Below are 19,523 nucleotides of genomic sequence, written 5' to 3'. Positions count from 1 at the left end.
TTTGACCAAATCGAGCACCCAGTCATTATAAAATCCCTAAGGAAACTAAAGGCTATCCATGGCAAACTAGTAGCTGATGTTGTATTTAGTGCAGGAAACTCAACTAATCTCCTGGTGCTTCTTTATAAGGGTCCAATTCTACCTGTGATGGCTTCATTCTCATGACCTAATCCCCATCCAAAGGTCTCATCTCCTAATACCACCAACTTGGAGAGTGAGTACTTTAGTGTATGAGTCTTTTAGAAGATACAGCCATTCTGACCACTTCAGAGACACTGAATAGCTGCTAAGTGCTTATATGGATGAGGAACAATCAGACTCAGGACTCCTAAAACCTTAACCAGACAAGAAGGCATTCTGAGGCCTCTAACCTCTTCATGTGAGTCAGAGATATCACAGAATGACAGGGATCTTCATCTCATTTCTACTATTTGTTGTTTTCTGTACAGATAGAGCAGAAGATTTTTCTCAGTAAGTTTACTTCTTAAAAGACCTACACACACACACACACACACACACACACACACACACACACACACACACCACTGTCATTTACTATTGTGAACTGTATGAACCAATGAACCAATACCATGTAATGTTTTTCCCATATGCTCTGACATGCTGAAGCCTTCAGCTATTGAGTAAGCTTGGAATATCTGTGAATGACACCTCTTTCTGATTTTTTCAAATGCTTTTTGTGTTGATAAAACTCAATATGGAGTTCAAAGCAACTTTTTCTTTAACAGCTCATATTGCCTGAGGTATGTTATGTAAAGACTGCAGGGTTTTGTGGTATTAGAACATAATGAATGTAAGGATAGAGACAGAGGCAGAAAATTAAATGAGAGCTGCAGGTGAGAAATATTGACCAAACCTGGTTAACAGAAGATGTAAACAATACCTGAAACTCTTTAAATGTAAATAAAATTAAGCATTTGAATGGACATTAATAAATTCCAAATGCTATTATAGTGATCAAATACTATATAAGTATGAGCCTTGCCCTAACCTCTTCCTTAAATGTTTTTAACTAAATCTCCTGGAGAAAATGAGCAAACATGTGTTTGCACCTCCAATTGCATGATTAAGGCAATATTCTAATTCCTGAAAAACTCTTTACAACAAGATTGCTACTATGATTCCAACCAGAAGCCATTAGCTTTGTCTTCATATAAGAAGCCAAAAATTCTGCTTCGTAAAATAGAATTTCTATTCACAGCTGCTTATACAGGATATGCCTCAAATAAGAATTTCTTGCAGAAATTTGAACACAATAAAGCTTCGATGTGTAGTTAATTTGTTGTTTACAGAAGGAAACATCTTCAAGATGTTGCAGTGTGAAGCCCATTCCAACAGTGACTCATGGTTACGGATGTGATTAGCAAGCTGACAGAGCGTGCAGCTGCAGGAAACATCGAAATTACTGTACTCCTTCCTACAGTATCAGTCCTTCTATGCCTATATCACAGATAACCCCTCGACTGGAGCAGGAATTCTTCATTTAGCCATAGTTTACTAGCCTGACAATTCTTTTTTATCTTACTTCAGATCAACAAGCATTTATTGACAAATTACATATAGAATCTCAGTAGAGCAGGAGCAGAAAAAAATGCACATAGATCATGCATTTGTCCACAAATGAACAATTTGCAAGATGCATCAGAAGATATTATTTTTTCAATAAAAACACAATGGAAGCCTCCAAAATATAATATGCATTCATGCTTGATTAGAGAAAAAATAAAAGCTATAGCACAGACTTTTTCAAATGTGAACATAACCAGAAGACATGTACAAAAGGCTTGAGGCAAATGGCAGACCTGGAGGGTGTCTCGGTACTGAGCCTTCTTGTTGTTTTTAAAAAATGAATAATTAAAAAAATTCAACTCAATAAGCTTGAAAGGCTCAACAGAGAAACCAAAAAAAAAAAAATTCAGTGGAGTGAATCAATAAAAACAATGAAAAATTATGACATTGCTTAAGAAAAAAAACAAAAACTAGTTATTCATTTAATGAGCTAGGAAAAGATCGATAAAACAACTCTAAGGGAGGAAGGAGAAATGAGTTAGAAAATATGAAAACAAGAGAAAGGGACAATAAAAAATAAGCAAACGTCTGCAAGGCTAATAGGAAAGAATGATCCAAATGTTATTGAAACAGTGAAGCAGGCAACAACCGAACATAGAAACAAGATTAAACATACAGAAGAGAAGCATGTAAAGCCTTTTTGAATAAAATGGTGAAACGGTACAGAGGCGACAACTTAAGAAAATGTTCATTACCACAACTGTCCTGTGAGGAACCAGGAGTACAGAATACACTAGCACACCTACATAGTGGAAAAACAAGGAAAGGCTTTTAGAAAAACCAACTTATTCTTTTTTCCCATCTTTATTAACTTGAGTATGTCTTATTTACATTTCGATTGTTATTCCCCTTCCCGGTTTCCAGGCCAACATCCCCCTAGCCCTTTCCCCTCCCTGCCTGTATGGGTGTTTCCCTCCCCATCCTCCCCCCATTACCGTCCTCCCCCCAACAATCCAGTTCACTGGGGGTTCAATCTTGGCAGGACCAAGGGCTTCCCCTTCCACTGGTGCCCTTACTAGGCTATTCATTGCTACCTATGAGGTTGGAGCCCAGGGTCAGTCCATGTATAGTCTTTGGGTAGTGGCTTAGTCCCTGGAAACTCTGGTTGGTTGGCATTGTTGTTCATATGGGGTCTCAAGCCCCTTCAAGCTCTTTTAGTCCTTTCTAAAATTCCTTCAACGGGGGTCCCATTCTCAGTTCAGTGGTTCAGTGGTTTGCTGCTGGCATTCGCCTATGTATTTGCTGTATTCTGGCTGTGAAAAACCAACTTATAAACAAAAGGAACAACACAAAGGTGGTTTAAGGAGTATATTCATTTGAAATTATACTATATTCTAAAACATTACAATATAGATAAGCCATGGGCAGTCACTTATTCATTTTATATAGTCTTTATGTATCTGGTGATAAATCTGATACTGATTAGCTCAAATGAAATACAATATCTAAGGTTTAAAATGTAGCATTCATATAGGAGAGAAGCATGCAATGTTTTTTCTGGAATACCTCATGTGGGATGACTGTTTCTGGTTCCATCTAGTTACCTACTGTTTCTTATTTTCTTGAAAGCCAGATCATACTCTATTATGTAAATATACCAGATTTTCATTATCCATTCATCAGATGATGGGCGTTTGGTTCGTTTCTAGTTTCTGGTTATGAAAAATAAAATAGCAGTGATCATGGATGGGCGAGTGTCTCTGTAATAAAGCACAGAAAGGGTCTTTCAAGTCTATCCCTCCAACTGATGTAGCCGCACATTGTGGAAAGTCAGTTTTCAGCTATGAGGTTACAGCAATTCCCATGGGAACTTTACCAGTTTGCACTCCCACCAGAAGTACATGAGTGTTCCCCTTTCCTCACACCCTTGCCTGCATGTGCTGTCATATGTCTTGTTTTGGTTTGGTTTATTTATTTGCTTGCTTTTTTTATCCAAGGCATTCTTACTGGGATGAGAATACCCACAGAAGTTAGATAATTGATAAAAGGAGAGGAATAAGTCTTTCAAGAATAAGGAAATAGAATATAATGCAACAAAGGAAAGAAGAGGGAAACAGAACCGGAAGGATATAGGAGGGAATATGAGGAGATATAAGTAGTATTAAAAGACATTTGAAAATGCCATATAGAAGTCTACTTCTTTAGAAGCTTCCTAAAATGTATACATATATAAAAGGAGTTTAAATAGAGTTACCCTATTATGGAGTGGGGGTGGGAGGGTTCAACTACACTACCAGATAAAATGCCTACTATCAAGAATAATTTTCTCTTTTAAGTTGTTGACCAGTGGGATTTCATAGACCCTTACCCTCAAATATTACAGACTATCACTAACAATAGTGATTAACCTACAGAATTCAATAATAAGACAGTAATATTTAAGATGCCACATACTTGAATCATAGAATATAGAGAAGTCTAGACAGTACTCAATAAGATGCCTCTTTCCCATTGACTAACAAACTCTGGAGGAGGCAGTGTGCACTATGGAAGTAGGAAGGTAATCATAAGTTTTACCTGCCTGTGAACCCCTCAAACTACAACAGTGACTGGCCTGACAAGATATGACCATTGGTACAGTAGTGACACAAATGTGTGGGAACAATCAAGCACTTTTTAAAATTGATTGTTTTTAATGTCTACCCCAGGAGATGTAATCCATACCCAATACTGTGAATGAGACCAGAACCTAAAGCTATGTAGGTCATGGGTCTTAGGAGAAAAGATAACACTATTATTCTTCTAAGTGGGCATAGCAATAAAAGAATTCCTAATGACTTACTGCTGTGCCTACAGATCAGTGTATCACTCAACCATCATCACAGAATCATCATGCAGTGCACAATATCTAACACAGAGGCCTAAAACTTGCCAACTTGTAGAATGAGAGAGTTCAGATGCTCATTCCTAAATGGGGTACCTACAGTCCACATGTTCTCCCAAAGCTTAGGGAGCTATGTGAAAAGGGGAAAAGAAGTATTATAAAATCCAGCGGTAGTGAATGACTTCAAGGAAACTGTTTTCCACACACAACAGGGCAGATGTACTTATAAACTCATATACTAGATCTGTATAGACTCAAGTCAGACAAAATGTCAGCATAGCGGAGGGGATGTGAGGTGTCCCACATCTATCTGAGGATCTATTGGAATTTGGTTACTGCTAAAGAAGGGAAAGTGAGTTTACTTCAGTGGCATAACATGTGGTATATTGACCACACTCCAGAACAGGTCATGAACCCAGGAATATTTGGGCAGCTCCAACTAGACTTGATAGGTTTACAGGGGATGGGAACGAAGGTGTCCAAATAGAGATGGGGGCAGGGCAGGGGACTGACACAGATCTGGAAGGAGTTGGAGGAAGGTGCTGAATGTGATCAAAATATATAAAATTCTCAAAGAATTTTTTAAACACTATTTAAAATAAAATTAATTTATACATTTTTGGGGGGGTTAAAATTAAAACATTCCTTGTAGACAGGATAAAGTGGGGTTGAAATTGTTGTGAGTGGATTAGTGTTTCGATCACTCTACTGGAATTCCTGTCTGTCCACAGGAGGTGACCTCTTCAGGTTCCCTATCCCCAATGTAATGAGTCACAGCTAAAGTCACCCCCATTGATTCTTGGGCACTTCCCTTATCCCCAGTCTCATGGGCAAGCACCAATCCCCAACACTATTAGTGATATTTTGTTATGCTTGCTAACAGGAGCAAGTTGTCCTCTGAGAGGCTCCACCCGGCAGCTGACTCAGACAGATACAGACACCCACAGCCAAACAGTGGATGGAGCTTGGGGACTCTTATGGAAGACTAGGAGGAAGAATTTTGGGTCCAGAAGGGGATAGGAACTCCTTAGGAAGACCAACAGAGTTAACTAACCTGGAACCCTTGGAGCTCTCAGGTTCTGAACCACTAACCAAAAAACATACACAGGCTAGATCTAGACCTCCTCACTCATATGTGTCAGAGGTCCAGCTTGACTATCATGTGGGTCCTGAACAAATGGAATGGGGGCTATCCCAAAAGCTGTTGCCTGTACATGGAATATGTTCTTCTAGCTGGGGTATTTTATCTGCCTCAGTGGGAAACAAAATATGTATCTTCACAGAGACTTGATGGGTCATGGTAGGGAGGATACCCGAGCCCCTCCCCCTGCTCAGAGAAGAAGGGGAAGGGAATAGGGGAAGGATTATGGGAGAGGGGCAGTGTAAAGGGAATAACATAAAATTAATATAAAAAACATAAAATTAAATTTAAAAATTAATACAGACCTAAGTAAACTATTTAAGTAAAATCTGAGTACATTTAAGGAAAAAAATCACAAGTAGATAAAAGTTACAGACACTTTAAATAATGAAAGACAGAATTATTATTTCCCCAGGCAATTCCTTTCCTTGAAGTGACTCAAGAACAGCATGTTAGGGAATTTTGTCACTCTTAATAATAAAGGGAAAAAAATCCAACAATGGGAATGTTGTGGTGCTGTTGCCTGTTCTGAAAGATAAATGACCAAGAAAAGACCTGTATATGCACAATACATGTGCATTTCAAATCTTTGGACAATGTATAATCAAGAAAAGCCACTAAGACAGTGGACTTGTACCTGCTAGGCAAGAATTGAGATCACAGTGGAAGGACAAAGGTCTCAAAGCTAAACTCCAAGTTGAGAGTTGAGACAGACAAGCCATTTCCAAACGAAAGAGTGTTCAAAGTACTCAGTATCCCCTGAACATCGCCTCTGTCCACATGGGCATTGAACCATTTCTGCCCTCCTCATTCTCCACATGCCATTGGTGCCATGTCAAACTAGATTAACTAAGAGAGAACAGTTAAAATGTCCACACAAAGTGAGCCCTCCTTCAGTGAATCAACGTCTGATGAGAAAGAAGGTGGGAACCCATAAAAAATAATTTGTATTTCTGTTCATGGGCTGTTTCTTACTTTCATGACACCTTTAAAACAGAGATCTACTGTGTTGCTTGTACAGTAGGATGGGGTACAAAGTCACACAAACTGCCTCTAAGGAAGAGAGTGGACCTGTTCTGCTTTGACATATGAGAAATCACTCATAACGAAATGCCTGATCATTTCCAATTTCTAGTGCATTTGACTTTCTAACTAACCTTCTCTTTTTCAATATGTTCTATAATATAACCTTTTCAGAGGCTGAATTTAAATTAACTCTATTTGAAAAGTTGGGGTTTTTTTTTCTTTCTTTCTTTTTTTCAGCATCCCTTGTTGAATTTTAAGATACCAAATACCCAGGATTTAAGACTTCTAAATTACTATAATTCACATCCTTCTGGATCTGTTTTAAACCTTGCTGTAGACACGTAAAGACTGTCCAAGTTTAAAAATGGATAATAACAATCTTGGGTAATTGGTTGAGAAACTAATGCCATTATGAGATTATCAGTCCGCCAGATAAAAAAGAGAACCAGGATCCCCGTAAAAGATTGCTTCTAAATGATGCCATGTAGGCCAAATTTTTTTAAAGTGCCGTTTAGGATGCTCTCCAGTGAATGTTATACCCTAGCTCAGCATGGTTCATAGTCATGGATTATGAAAAAGGCCAGAAAACTGCAGCTGTAGGGCTTATAGCATTATTCCCCTAGGTGTAAAGATAATTTAAACAGCAAAACGAATGTCCTGTAACCAAGATGGAAATCAAATATGAAGACCAACCTTGACTCTGTATTTTTTTTATCTGGATAACAAACTCTCTCCTGCCGCACCACTGTCGATCCACCCACACATTCCTCCTGTCTTTCAGTGATAAGTATGGCTAAATCTTTTTTCACCAATAGCAAACTGATATAGGACAAGCAAGTAGGAAGTTATTTATATTGTTTCTGTGTTGTTTGGCTTCTTCCCCTTCCTATATAGCATAAATATATTGCTCTCTAAAAGTATGTGGCTCTCTGCCTAGATACTCTCACTGTTTTGTTTATGTGCTTGGTGAGAATCTGTTAATAACACTTAAATTTTGTTATGAGTGAATCCATCAAAAAGTCACTAAAGCCCAGATCAGTAAATGTTGTTTATGCCCTCAGCATCTCCCCTCTGAGAGACAACCCAGGGACAGGAGAAAACCCAAAGAGGATTGTGAGAGAAGTCGCATCAGGGAGCTAGATTTGGATTGTAAGTATAGGGAATCATTTCCTTTAACTTCAACATCCAATAGCAGCCACGTTTATAGAAATGTCGCAATCACTGTTAACAGAGCATCTAATCATAAACAAATAAAAACTGCAGAATCCAGTGGGCCCTAAATCCTTGATATTAAATACAATTTAAAGGGACAAAACATCCTGGGCAGAAAGAATGTTCATCAGCTAGAGTTTTTGTGTAAGCATGGTTTGGGGAGAAACCTCATCTCAAACATAAAATGGAGAGCAATTGAGGAAGATACCTAACAGTGACTTCTAGCCCTCACACACACACATGAACGTTAGCACATCATGCACTATACACACACACACACACACACACACACACACACACACACACACACACACACACACATTGCCTGCAGGCATACATGTAGGCAATGTGCCCCTTGACATCCACCTACATGCAAAGGAAGGAAGAAAAGAAGGAAGAAAGTAAAGGAAAGAAGAGAAGTATAAAAGGAGAGAAAAAGAATGTTTCAGATGAGTACATATACTGGGAGATTAGATGGTGGATGGGGAGATCTTTAGGTTTTTTTCTTTAGAATTTCAATACTGTTTCATCAATTCTCTTGTGATTTATATTTGTTTGCAGTTATATTTCTTGTCTCAGGAAACTGATAAGGTATAACATTTTGAAAAGGAGAAAAAAGTTATTTTTCTCTCTTCTAGATGACAGCATCAGGAACTCTGAGGCAACTGGACAGAATATAATATTGACACCTAGCCATGTGGCTGATTAATATTATGATTAAAAGGAATTTCAATGTGGCTTTTCTCTGTATGCATGTGATTTTATTTCAATGAATTATTGATGTGAAATAGTGGCAACGTTTTTTTTCTTCAAGTTTAGTCTGGGCTTTGATGACAATCAGTTGGTTGGTCTTTAGCTGTGTGAGACTTTTTCCCATCTTTAACATGTCAGTTAAGAGAGAGACATAGTTCTGCCATATTGGAATGATGTCATGAAGCCCATTTTCTTCTTTAAGATCTCTTCTCCATGACTTCAGTTATTAGTCTTTAAGCCCAAAGTGTTTTCATCAATGGTGTACCCTACAATTATTAGATTATTAATTATTGACCTTACAATTATTAGATCAAAGAAAACAATAATCTTACTTGACCAGAAATTTTCATGTCCAGAGTGTTACATTCTATGGAACCTCACTTTAAGAAGAATGATTAAGACAGGAAAATTTGCTTTATATTGGCCAGGGTAGACACCCTGAGGAAGCATTAGGGGCAGCTGGTGAAAATGAGAAGAGCTCACTTGAGGATGCAAGACTTAAAAATAGTAAGTGAAAAGTAAGAATTGAATCTCCATGGAGTTCCAGTGGGAATGTAGACACCAGACAGCTGTTCAAGCCATAGAATCTTTCACTCAGAGAAATGATTTCCTAGCCAGTCTTGTAGTTATAAAGGCTTTGATGATTAATTTATGGCCCAAGAACTTGGCTACATGAATGAGGAGCTAACCCACTTGGTGAGACACTATACTTGCATGAGGACTACAGTTCAGATATCAAGTGTTTGCATAAAACGGAGTTGGGTATGGCTGCCTTCCTGCAATTCCAACACTAAGGAGACAGGCTCTCTGGAGCAAGCTGATTAGTGAGATTGGCCAAACTGGTAAGCTCTGGGTTCAGCTAAAAGACCTTGTCTTGATATACAAGGTGAAGAGCAATGGAGGAGGACACCTGACAACTACCTCTGACCTTCACCCACACCCACACACATAGCACATTCACACACATGCAAACATAAATTCTGATATGTAAGTACTCTATACACAGCTACACCCCCACACATAGTGCATTCACACACATGAAAGTGGATTCATCTACATAGTGCATCCACATGTGAATTCCATACAGAAACACACATACTGCATTCACACACATGCAAGCATGATTTCCTACATGTACGTACTACACATAGTGTTTCTGCGTACATGCAAACACTAATGCTCTATATACACACATACATACATACACACACACACATGCATGTGTGTGCAGAGTAATTAGTTACTTTTATGTCTAGATCTTTAAACCTCTAAGTGTTTGCCATACTCTCCTAGAAATGTATTAGTAGAAGTTAATAGATCTCAAATGTGCTTTTGATAACTGTGGCATTCTTTTTACTCTTAAATATTCTACAGAGTGTTTCTGTTGTCTCTCCCATCTCATTTTCTCTGTGCCTTAGAGCATCTAAACATAAACATTTGGAGGACCTACTTTCAGTAGGTTCTGATAACACTTTTACAGGTATGCACCCTCCCTAGCCCAACAAGAAATGCTTCAAGGGATATAGTCAAATAGATACATGCTCCTGTATGCTCATCCACAGTCCCTCCCACACATCTGATGTAAGATGTAAAATTTCACACTTAGACAATGCCTATTAGCCAAGCTGAGATCAACTCATTAAAATAATTACTTTTAATCACTAGTAACACATTCCTAATATCCAGGTGTCTATCTCCTGCCTTCCTTGGCCAAAAAAAAAATCCTTTAGAAAATGATATTCCATTCACTGAACTAGTTTCAAAATCATGTCAACATCCATTCATCTTCTGGTGTAAACAAGAAGATTGCAGAAAACCCCACTAGTAGCTCAAGGGAAAGGAGGAATCCTCCAACCTTTCTGCACCTTTCTGTGCAAGTCATGATAGCCTCATGTACCTCCCAGTGTTTAATTCAGTCCAGCATGCTTTGTTAAGCAATAGCAATGAGTTCCTCACATTAATAGGAACTGCCATTCAGCAAGTTTATTTAATAAATAAATCAATATTCATATGTTTAATTTACATATTTTCTGGTGTCTTTTTTCTGAATATCCCAGTCCGAGGGAGAAAAAAAATTACCAATGTTCAATCCTTTTCATCCCTGTCCCTTTGTTCATTCCCTACCACTGTGCTGTTGTTTGCACTTGGGTTTTTTACAATGTACACATAGAACATGAATTGTTTGAGTGACAGCCTTTAAAAAATGCATGTTTATGGGATCCTGAGGATCCAACACACTGGCCAATGACTATACAAACTTTCTCTCCATCAGTAACATATTCCAAATGTTCTTAGATCTATTCAAACATTAACAATGCTACCTCACCCTCAGACAAAATTCTATTCCTGCTTTAAGGAAAAGTATAATCTCTAGGAGAAGACACCTTTCCCATACCAAGCACACAGACGCAGGAGTTTTTGAAAAGGCTTTCCACTGATCCTTCTTCTCATGAGCCCCCACTAGTCATCCATTATCATTGGTCTCTCCAATTTGCCCCCACGTTCCTAGCAATTGAAGCTTTACCTCCTTCCCTCCTGGGATTCATTTATCTATGCCCAATTAATCCAATTTCTTAGCCCTTGTTCATTCTTCACTCAGCTGCACAGCAATTTTTTCTTCTTCGTAAAATAGTTCTTGGTTCGGTTACTGATGACTTCATGTCAATCATTCCAAAGGATTTTCCCAAACCCACATTATATAAGCAGTACTTAGTACTGGTGGTTATTCTGTCTTTAGTACCAGTCATTTTCCCTTAATTTTTATGACTGTACAATTAGGCAGTATTCTTCCAATCTCATTTTTAAGTTGAGCAAACTGTTGTGAGATAGTTTCCTCAGACTTGATTACAACTCATTTGCTTACCTACTCTCAGCATCTTTCTAGACAATAACACCTATGATCATGACATCAATATATGTGCACACTGGAGATTATACAAGATGTATCCCCAGGCTAGACCCAGCTACCATGCTCTATGATCCAGACAAAGGTAAATGCTGACTTGATGTTTCTCTTGGATAGTGGGTTTTTGCCCATTTTACCTCCTGATGATGTCTGATACCCATCTGCTTCTACTCTCTTCTTACTACAACTCTAGCTCAAATTCCATCATACCTAGAGTGTAACCTCAACAATTCTTTACAGATCTTCAGATTCATCTTTATTTCCTATCAACACAATTTCTGTGCTGAGCTGAAAAGAGTGAGTGTAGATGTATATCCCTCTGTCCATGCATGTAGAAGCTGGAAATCAATACTCTATCTTCATTTATTGTCTTCCACAATCTTTAATACAGGTTCTTCCACTGGATGTGGAGATCACCAATTCATAAGGACTGGCTGGCCAATGAGTTCTAGGAATACTCCTGTCTTTTCCTTTCCAGATCTAGATATACTGGCACATACATGCCTGACTTTATGTAGGTGCTGGGAATCCAAACTCAGGTTCTTGTGCTTGCACGGCAAACATTTTGTAGAATGAGTCATCTCCTCATGTCTGTTCTTTTGTTCTTAAAATACCTCTACTCAAGAGCATGTTTGGCCTGACCTACTAATAATCCTCAAGCCCCACCAGATACCTCTGATGTCCTTCTGGTATCTCTGTGATAGAAGAATGTCATGATTTTTGGCTTGCTATAGAAACTTTATTGAACATCCCTGATTTCCATCCCCTGCCTACTTGGAGCCCATTTGCCCTTCAGCAGTAATCTCTGAGGAAAGATGTCCCTGAAAAGAACAAATTCCCTGATTATTTCCTCTGCCAGCATTAGCATCAAGAATCTGTCTCTTATGTGCCTTTAGTTGCAAAGACTGCAAACATTTGTTTACACTCATGCTATAGAATATGTAAACGATAAGATAGCGGGAATCTACTTTGTAAGTCTAATCACTCTTATCTGTAGGACCTAGAATAGCCAATCAATATATTTCAAATGCTCAAAAATGTTGTTAAATAAATAAAAAATAAATTACTATTTTGCTCTTGTGCTCATATTAGATTTAGAATACCTATTTTCATGTCTTTAAGGTTAATTGCAAGCATTTGCAAGGCTCTTACAAAACTAGCATATATCAGTTTACTTTAGCACTTTATTTTTGATGACATACCAAAATGCTGTCCTTTTAATAAATGAGGAGCATTCTGACCATAGAAACCATAATTATTAATCAGTATTTGTATTCACAGGACCAGTATAGTACCTTGATGATGGCAGGTGGTCAAAATATTTGTTGAGAAATGGATAAAATATTACTCGAAGTTTAAGAGAAACACAGCCTGTATAGGAGTTATGAAGCTGGCTTTCTGGCTTTGTCATTGTATGACCATAAGAAAATGGATTAGATTCTCTAAGTCTCTATAAAATAAAATTGATAATTTTATGTCATGTCTTGTATAATTACTGTGGAAATCAACTGTAATAATCCTTCTAAGTCCTAGTTTTACCAGGAAACACCTAAGGATGTACCTAAGCTATAATCTTGAGGTTATTATCCTAAAACAAGAGCCAAGTGTGGTGTCCTGGGATGCCTCTGAGACTCATTACAGAAGAATAATATGTTACAAATCCTATACAGCACTACCTAGCAGCACAACATCTCTGTGAGAGAACATCCCTGAACAGAGTGAATAGCAACACATTCTATGTCTAGACTGAGGTCACAATGGAGGGACCCTACCAGTCCCTTCCAGAAGGCAGTCATTTTGACTGCTTAGTGTATCCCCAGAATTTGTTTCATTTTAATAAAAAAATAGAAAAAATGGACTATAATATATAGGGCATTAATATTTTCTTTAAATAAAAGTTTTTCTGAACATTTTCAATAAAAGAGGTGCTGGGGAAAATGGCTCAGTGGTTAAAGGCCCTTATGACCAAACCAAACCTAACATTCTGTTCATTCCCTTGAACCCATATAGTGGGAGGAGAGATCAGACTCCTGCAATCATTCTCTGGCCTCCACAAGTGCACTGTGGCATATGGAACATGTGAATGTAAATGCATGATAGATGGATGGATGGATAGATAGATGATAGATGATAGCTAGACAGACAGACAGACACACTGATAGATGGTTGGATGATAGAAAGACAGACAGACTGGTAGATAAAAATTCACTTGAGTCTTGGTAGTCAAAAACTGTGCAGCAATTTCCTAGGCTGGTGAAAAGGTAAGGATAGCAAGTGGCACAGGCATAGTCACAAAGATATTCTTCCTGACATACACAGATCCAAAGTAGAACATCGGCCTTGGCATACTTGCTTATGCCTTAGTAATACCATATATCCCATTAGTAGTAAAGATGGATAAACAATTTGTTCCATTCTCTTAGTTATACATTAAATACTTATTGCATATCACCACACGCTAAGCACTGACAGGTTCTGGTGAAAATGTAAGCAAAGATACTGATTGTGGGAAACATAATGAGGCAGAAAAGCACATGCACCTAGAGACCAATCATCAGCTTGAAATCACAGTTCAACTTCTTCCTCACCCAGCGGCCTCAGGTCAGTTTAGTTCACTCCCATGAACCTTGTTTACCTTTTCTAGAATTTGAAAATGAACTTTTGTTCTGAAATATGTCACAGGATTAAATGGACCTATGTAAGGAAAGTGGCCAGGACAAGTTATACACCTGAATTCAGGTGTTGAGAAGGAGTTGGTTACCCCAGGCTCTAGCTCACTCTCTTTCTCTTTGTGCTAGCTTACTTCCTACTGAGATCTGCAAATTCAGATATGGAAATCATGGTTTGCAAACATGTATATGGTTTGTATATGGTTGGGCCAGGAAGTGGAACTATCAGGAGGTGTGGCCTTGTTGGAATAGGTGTGTTACTGTGGGTGTGGGATTTAATACCCAAGTCCTAGTTGCCTGAAAGTGAGTGTTCTACTAGCAGCCTTCACATGAAGATGTAGAACTCTTAGTTCCTCCTGCATCATTCCTGCCTGGATATTGCCAGACTTCCACCTTGATGATAATGGACTGAACTTCTGAATCTATAAGCCAAACTCAAGTAAATGTTGTTCTTATAAGAGTTGTCTTGGTTCCACAAATCCAGCTCTACAGGTGATAATAGATGGAAAACTCAATAAAATTCTTGCAAACCAAATCCAAGAACACATCAAAACAATCATACATCATGATCAAGTAGGCCTCAGCCCAGGAATGCAGGGATGGATTGATATATGGAAATCTATCGATGTAATCCATTATGTAAACAAACTCAAAGAAAACAATTACATGATCATCTCATTAGATGCTGAGAAAGCATTTGACAAAATTCAACACCCCTTCATGTTAAAAGTCTTGGAAAGATCAGGAATTCAAGGCCCATACCTAAACATAGTAAAAGCAATATACATCAAACTAATAGCCAACATTAAACTAAATGGACAGAAACTTGAAGCAATCCCACTAAAATCAGGGACTCGACAAGGCTGCCCCCCTCCCTAATTATTCAATATAGTACTCGAAGTTCTAGCCAGAGCAATGAGACAACAAAAGTAGGTCAAAGGGATACAAATTGGAAAGGAAGGAGTCAAAATATCATTATTTACAGATGATACGAGAATATACTTAAGTGACTTCAAAAGTTCCACCAGAGAACTACTTAACCTGATAAACAACTTCAGCAAAGTGACTGGGTATAAAATTAACTCAAACAAATCAGTAGCCTTCCTCTACTCAAAGTATTAACAGGCTGAGAAAGAAATTAGGGAACTGGCACTCTTCACAATAGTCACAAATAACATAAAATACCTCGGTGTGACTCTAACCAAGCAAGTGAAAGATCTGTATGACAGGAACCTCAAGTCTCTGAAGAAAGAAATTGAAGATCTCAGAAGATTAAAAGACCTCCCATACTCATGAACTGGCAGGATTAATATACTAAAAATGGCCATTTTGCCAAAAGCAATCTAAAGATACAATGCAATCCTCATCAAAATTCCGACTCAATTCTTCAGAGAGTTAGAAAGATGCCTCAACATATAAAAGAGACACGTGCTCCACTATGTTCATCGCAGCCTTATTTATAATAGCCAGAAACTGGAAAGAACCCAGATGCCCTTCAACAGAGGAATGGATACAGAAAATGTGGTGCATCTACACAATGGAATATTACTCAGCTATCAAAAACAACGAGTTTATGAAATTCGTAGGCAAATGGTTGGAACTGGAAAATATCATCCTGAGTGAGCTAACCCAATCACAGAAAGACATACATGGTATGCACTCATTGATAAGTGGCTATTAGCCCAAATGCTTGAATTACCCTAGATCCCTAGAACAAACGAAACTCAAGACGGATGATCAAAATGTGAATGCTTCACTCCTTCTTTAAATGAGGAAAAAGAATACCCTTGGCAGGGAAGGGAGAGGCAAAGATTAAAACAGAGACTGAAGGAACACCCATTCAGAGCCTGCCCCACATGTGGCCCATACATATACAGCCACCCAATTAGACAAGATGGATGAAGCAAAGAAGTGCAGACCGACAGGAGCCGGATGTAGATCGCTCCTGAGAGACACAGCCAGAATACAGCAAATACAGAGGCGAATGCCAGCAGCAAACCACTGAACTGAGAATAGGTCCCCCGTTGAAGGAATCAGAGAAAGAACTGGAAGAGCTTGAAGGGGCTCGAGTCCCCAAAAGTACAACAATGCCAAGCAATCAGAGCTTCCAGGGACTAAGCCACTACCTAAAGACTATACATGGACTGACCCTGGACTCTGACCCCATAGGTAGCAATGAATATCCTAGTAAGAGCACCAGTGGAAGGGGAAGCCCTGGGTCCTGCTAAGACTGAACCCCCAGTGAACTAGTCTATGGGGGGAGGGCGGCAATGGGGGGAGGGTTGGGAGGGGAACACCCATAAGGAAGGGGAGGGGGGAGGGGGATGTTTGCCCGGAAACCGGGAAAGGGAATAACACTCGAAATGTATATAAGAAATACTCAAGTTAATAAAAAAAAATGAAAAAAAAAAAGAAAGAGCAATTTGCAAATTCATTTGGAACAGCAAAAAAACCAGGATAGCAAAAAATATACTCACAATAAGGAACTTCTGGGGGGAATCACCATGCCTGACCTCAAGCTGTACTACAGAGCAATAGTGATAAAAACTGTATGGTATTGGTAAAGAGACAGGCAGGTAGATCAATGGAATAGAATTGAAGACTCAGAAATGAACCCACACACCTATGGTCACTTGAACTTTGACAAAGGAGCTAAAACCATCCAGTGGGAAAAAAGATACCATTTTCAACAAATGGTGCTGATTCAACTGAAGATCAGCATTTAGAAGACTGCAAATCGATCCATTCTTATCACACTGTACAAAGCTTAAGTTCAAATGGATCAAGGACCTCCACATCAAACCAGATACACTCAAACTAATAGAAGATAAAATGGAGAAGAACCTTGAACACATAGGCACAGGGGAAAATTTCCTGAACAGAACACCAATAACTTATGCTTTAAGATCAACAATCAACAAATGGGACCTCATAAAATTGCAAAATTTCTGTAAGGCAAAGGACATTGTCAATAAGACAAAATGGCAACCAACAGATTGAGGAAAGATCTTTACCAATCCTACATCCGATTGAGGACTAATATCCAATATATTCAAAGAACTCGTGAAGTTAGTTAAACTCCAGAGAACAAAATAATCCTGTTAAAAAGTGGAGTACAGAACAAAACAAAGAACTCTCAACTGAGGAATATCGAATAACTCTGAAGTACCAAAAGAAACGTTCAACATCCTCGGTCATCAGGGAAATGGAAATCAACCCTGAGATTCTACCACACACCAGTCAGAATGGCTAAGAACAAAAACTGATTTTGAGAGGAGAAGCTGTTGAGGATGTAGAGAAAGAGGAACACTCATCTATTGTTGGTTTGATCACAAACTGGTGCAACCACTCTGGAAATAATTCTGGTGTTTCCTCAGAAAATTGGACATAGTGCTACCTGAGGACCTCTCCTGGGCATATACTCAAAAGATGCTCCAACATACCACAAAGACACGTGCTCCACTATGTTCATAGCAGCCTTATTTATAATAACAAAAAGCTGTAAACAACCCAGATGTCCTCCAAAAGAGAAATGGATATAGAGAATGTGGTACATTTATACAATGGAGTACTCCTCAGCTATTAAAAACAATGGCTTCATGAAATTCATAGGCAAATGGATGGAACTAGAAAATATCATCCTGAGTGAGGTAACACAGTCACAAAAGAACACATATGGTATGCACTCACTGATAATTGGATATTAGCCCAAAAGCTCTGATTACACAAGATTCGATCCATAGACTACATGAAGCTCAAGAAGAAGAAAGACCAAAGTGTGGATGTATCAATTCTTCTTAGAATGGGGAACAAAATACTCATGGGAGAAAGTACAGGGACAAAGAGTGAAGCAGAGATTGAAGGGAAGGCCATTCAAAGACTGTCCCACATGAGAATCCATCCCATATGTAGCCGCCAAACCCAGTTACTATTGCTGATGCCAAGAAGTGCTTGCTGACAGGAGCCTGATACGGATATTTCCTGAGAGACTCTGCCAGAGTCTTACTGACAAAGATTAAGATGCTTGCAGCTAGCCATAGGACTGAGCACGGGGACCCCAATGGAAGAATTAGAAAACGGACTCAAGGAACTTAAGGGGTTTGAAACTCCATAAGAAGAACAACACTATCAACCAGCCAGACCCCAAGAGTTCCCAGGGACTAAACCACCAACCAAAGAGTATACATGTTGAACTTATAACTGTAGCTGCATATGTAGCAGAGGATGACGTTTTCTGGCTTCTATAGGAGGAGAAACCTTTGGTCCTGTGAAGGCTGATTTCTCCAGTGTAGGAGAATGCCAGGGTGTTGAGGTGAAAGTGGGTGGGTGGGAGGAGGAGCATCCCCATAGAATGAGGGGGAGCAGGAGTGGGAGAGGGGGGAACTGAGAAAGAGGATAACATTAGAAATATAAATACATAAACTATCCAATAAAAAAGAAGAGTTGCCTTGGTCATGGTGTCTTTTCACCACAGTAAAACCCTTACTAAGACATACATTCTTTGAGCATGCAAAGAGCTGCCTCTTAATGTGGAGAGACTTTGTCTTCCCTTTGGAAGGACCCAAATCTTAGTTTAAGATCACTTAGTCAGTAAATTTCAATACTGAAGTATCCTAATCATGGTTGCTACAAGGAGTCAAGGAGAGCACAAATACCTAATCTTAATAATTTTCACCAGAGAATGCTAGATTTGAGGCCTCCAGATCACTGCTCTGTTGAAGGACTCTCTTTCCAAGGTCTAAGGTCCATGGTTTAGAAGTAAATGCAATATAAAGGTGGAACATTTCAAGAACTATCTCTCCCATGGAAAGAATGCTGTATTTCAGTCTGCCTCCTATACCCTGCAGGTATAGCTAACTTCCAGGAATACTTCACATGTCCTTTCCTCGCTTTGAAATCCATCCAGGATATCTACAGAGGCCTGTAGAACTTTTTGCTCCATATGTGTATATTAGCCCTCATGAATAGTGACTGTTTGTATAAGTGAAGCATATCCTATGAAATTGAAATCACTAACCTACAAGACAAATCAAGATCACCAAAGACTAATAAAAATTATTAGTTACATTTCTAATCATGCCCATATATTGTCCGAAATACATTCCTTAAAGACAACAACAGCCAAACAGTGTCAGTGATGGGTTCCATCTCATGGGGTGGGCCTTAATTCAAATCAATTATGGGGTGCTCACTCCCACAAGCTCTGTGACACTATTGCTCTAGCATATCTTGCAGGCAGTGAACCACTGTAGATAAAGGGTTTGTAGCTGGCCTCCTTATGCTTCTTTTTTCATATTCTACAGAGTACCTTCTTATAACACAGACACTAAAAAGTAGGGATGAAGGCTCTAAGTAAGCACCAGCTTGACTTCTTCATGTCCAGAGAGCTATGTATGTGTTGTCTTC

The 19,523-nt window shown here is 38.8% G+C and overlaps 1 protein-coding gene and 1 long non-coding RNA gene across 5 annotated transcripts in view; one reads left to right on the top strand and one right to left on the bottom strand.

Annotated features, from left to right (window-relative positions):
- Positions 1–19,523, bottom strand: part of Pde4d (phosphodiesterase 4D) — a 1,514,231-nt gene that overhangs the window by 1,242,102 nt on the left and 252,606 nt on the right. The window lies entirely within an intron of this gene.
- LOC120101083 (uncharacterized) overlaps positions 1–19,523 on the top strand; it is a 31,128-nt gene that overhangs the window by 618 nt on the left and 10,987 nt on the right. The window lies entirely within an intron of this gene.

This window comes from Rattus norvegicus, chromosome 2 (assembly GCF_036323735.1).
Source record: "Rattus norvegicus strain BN/NHsdMcwi chromosome 2, GRCr8, whole genome shotgun sequence".
Taxonomy (NCBI): Eukaryota; Metazoa; Chordata; class Mammalia; order Rodentia; family Muridae; genus Rattus; species Rattus norvegicus.
This window is presented reverse-complemented; position numbering and strand designations above follow the sequence as displayed.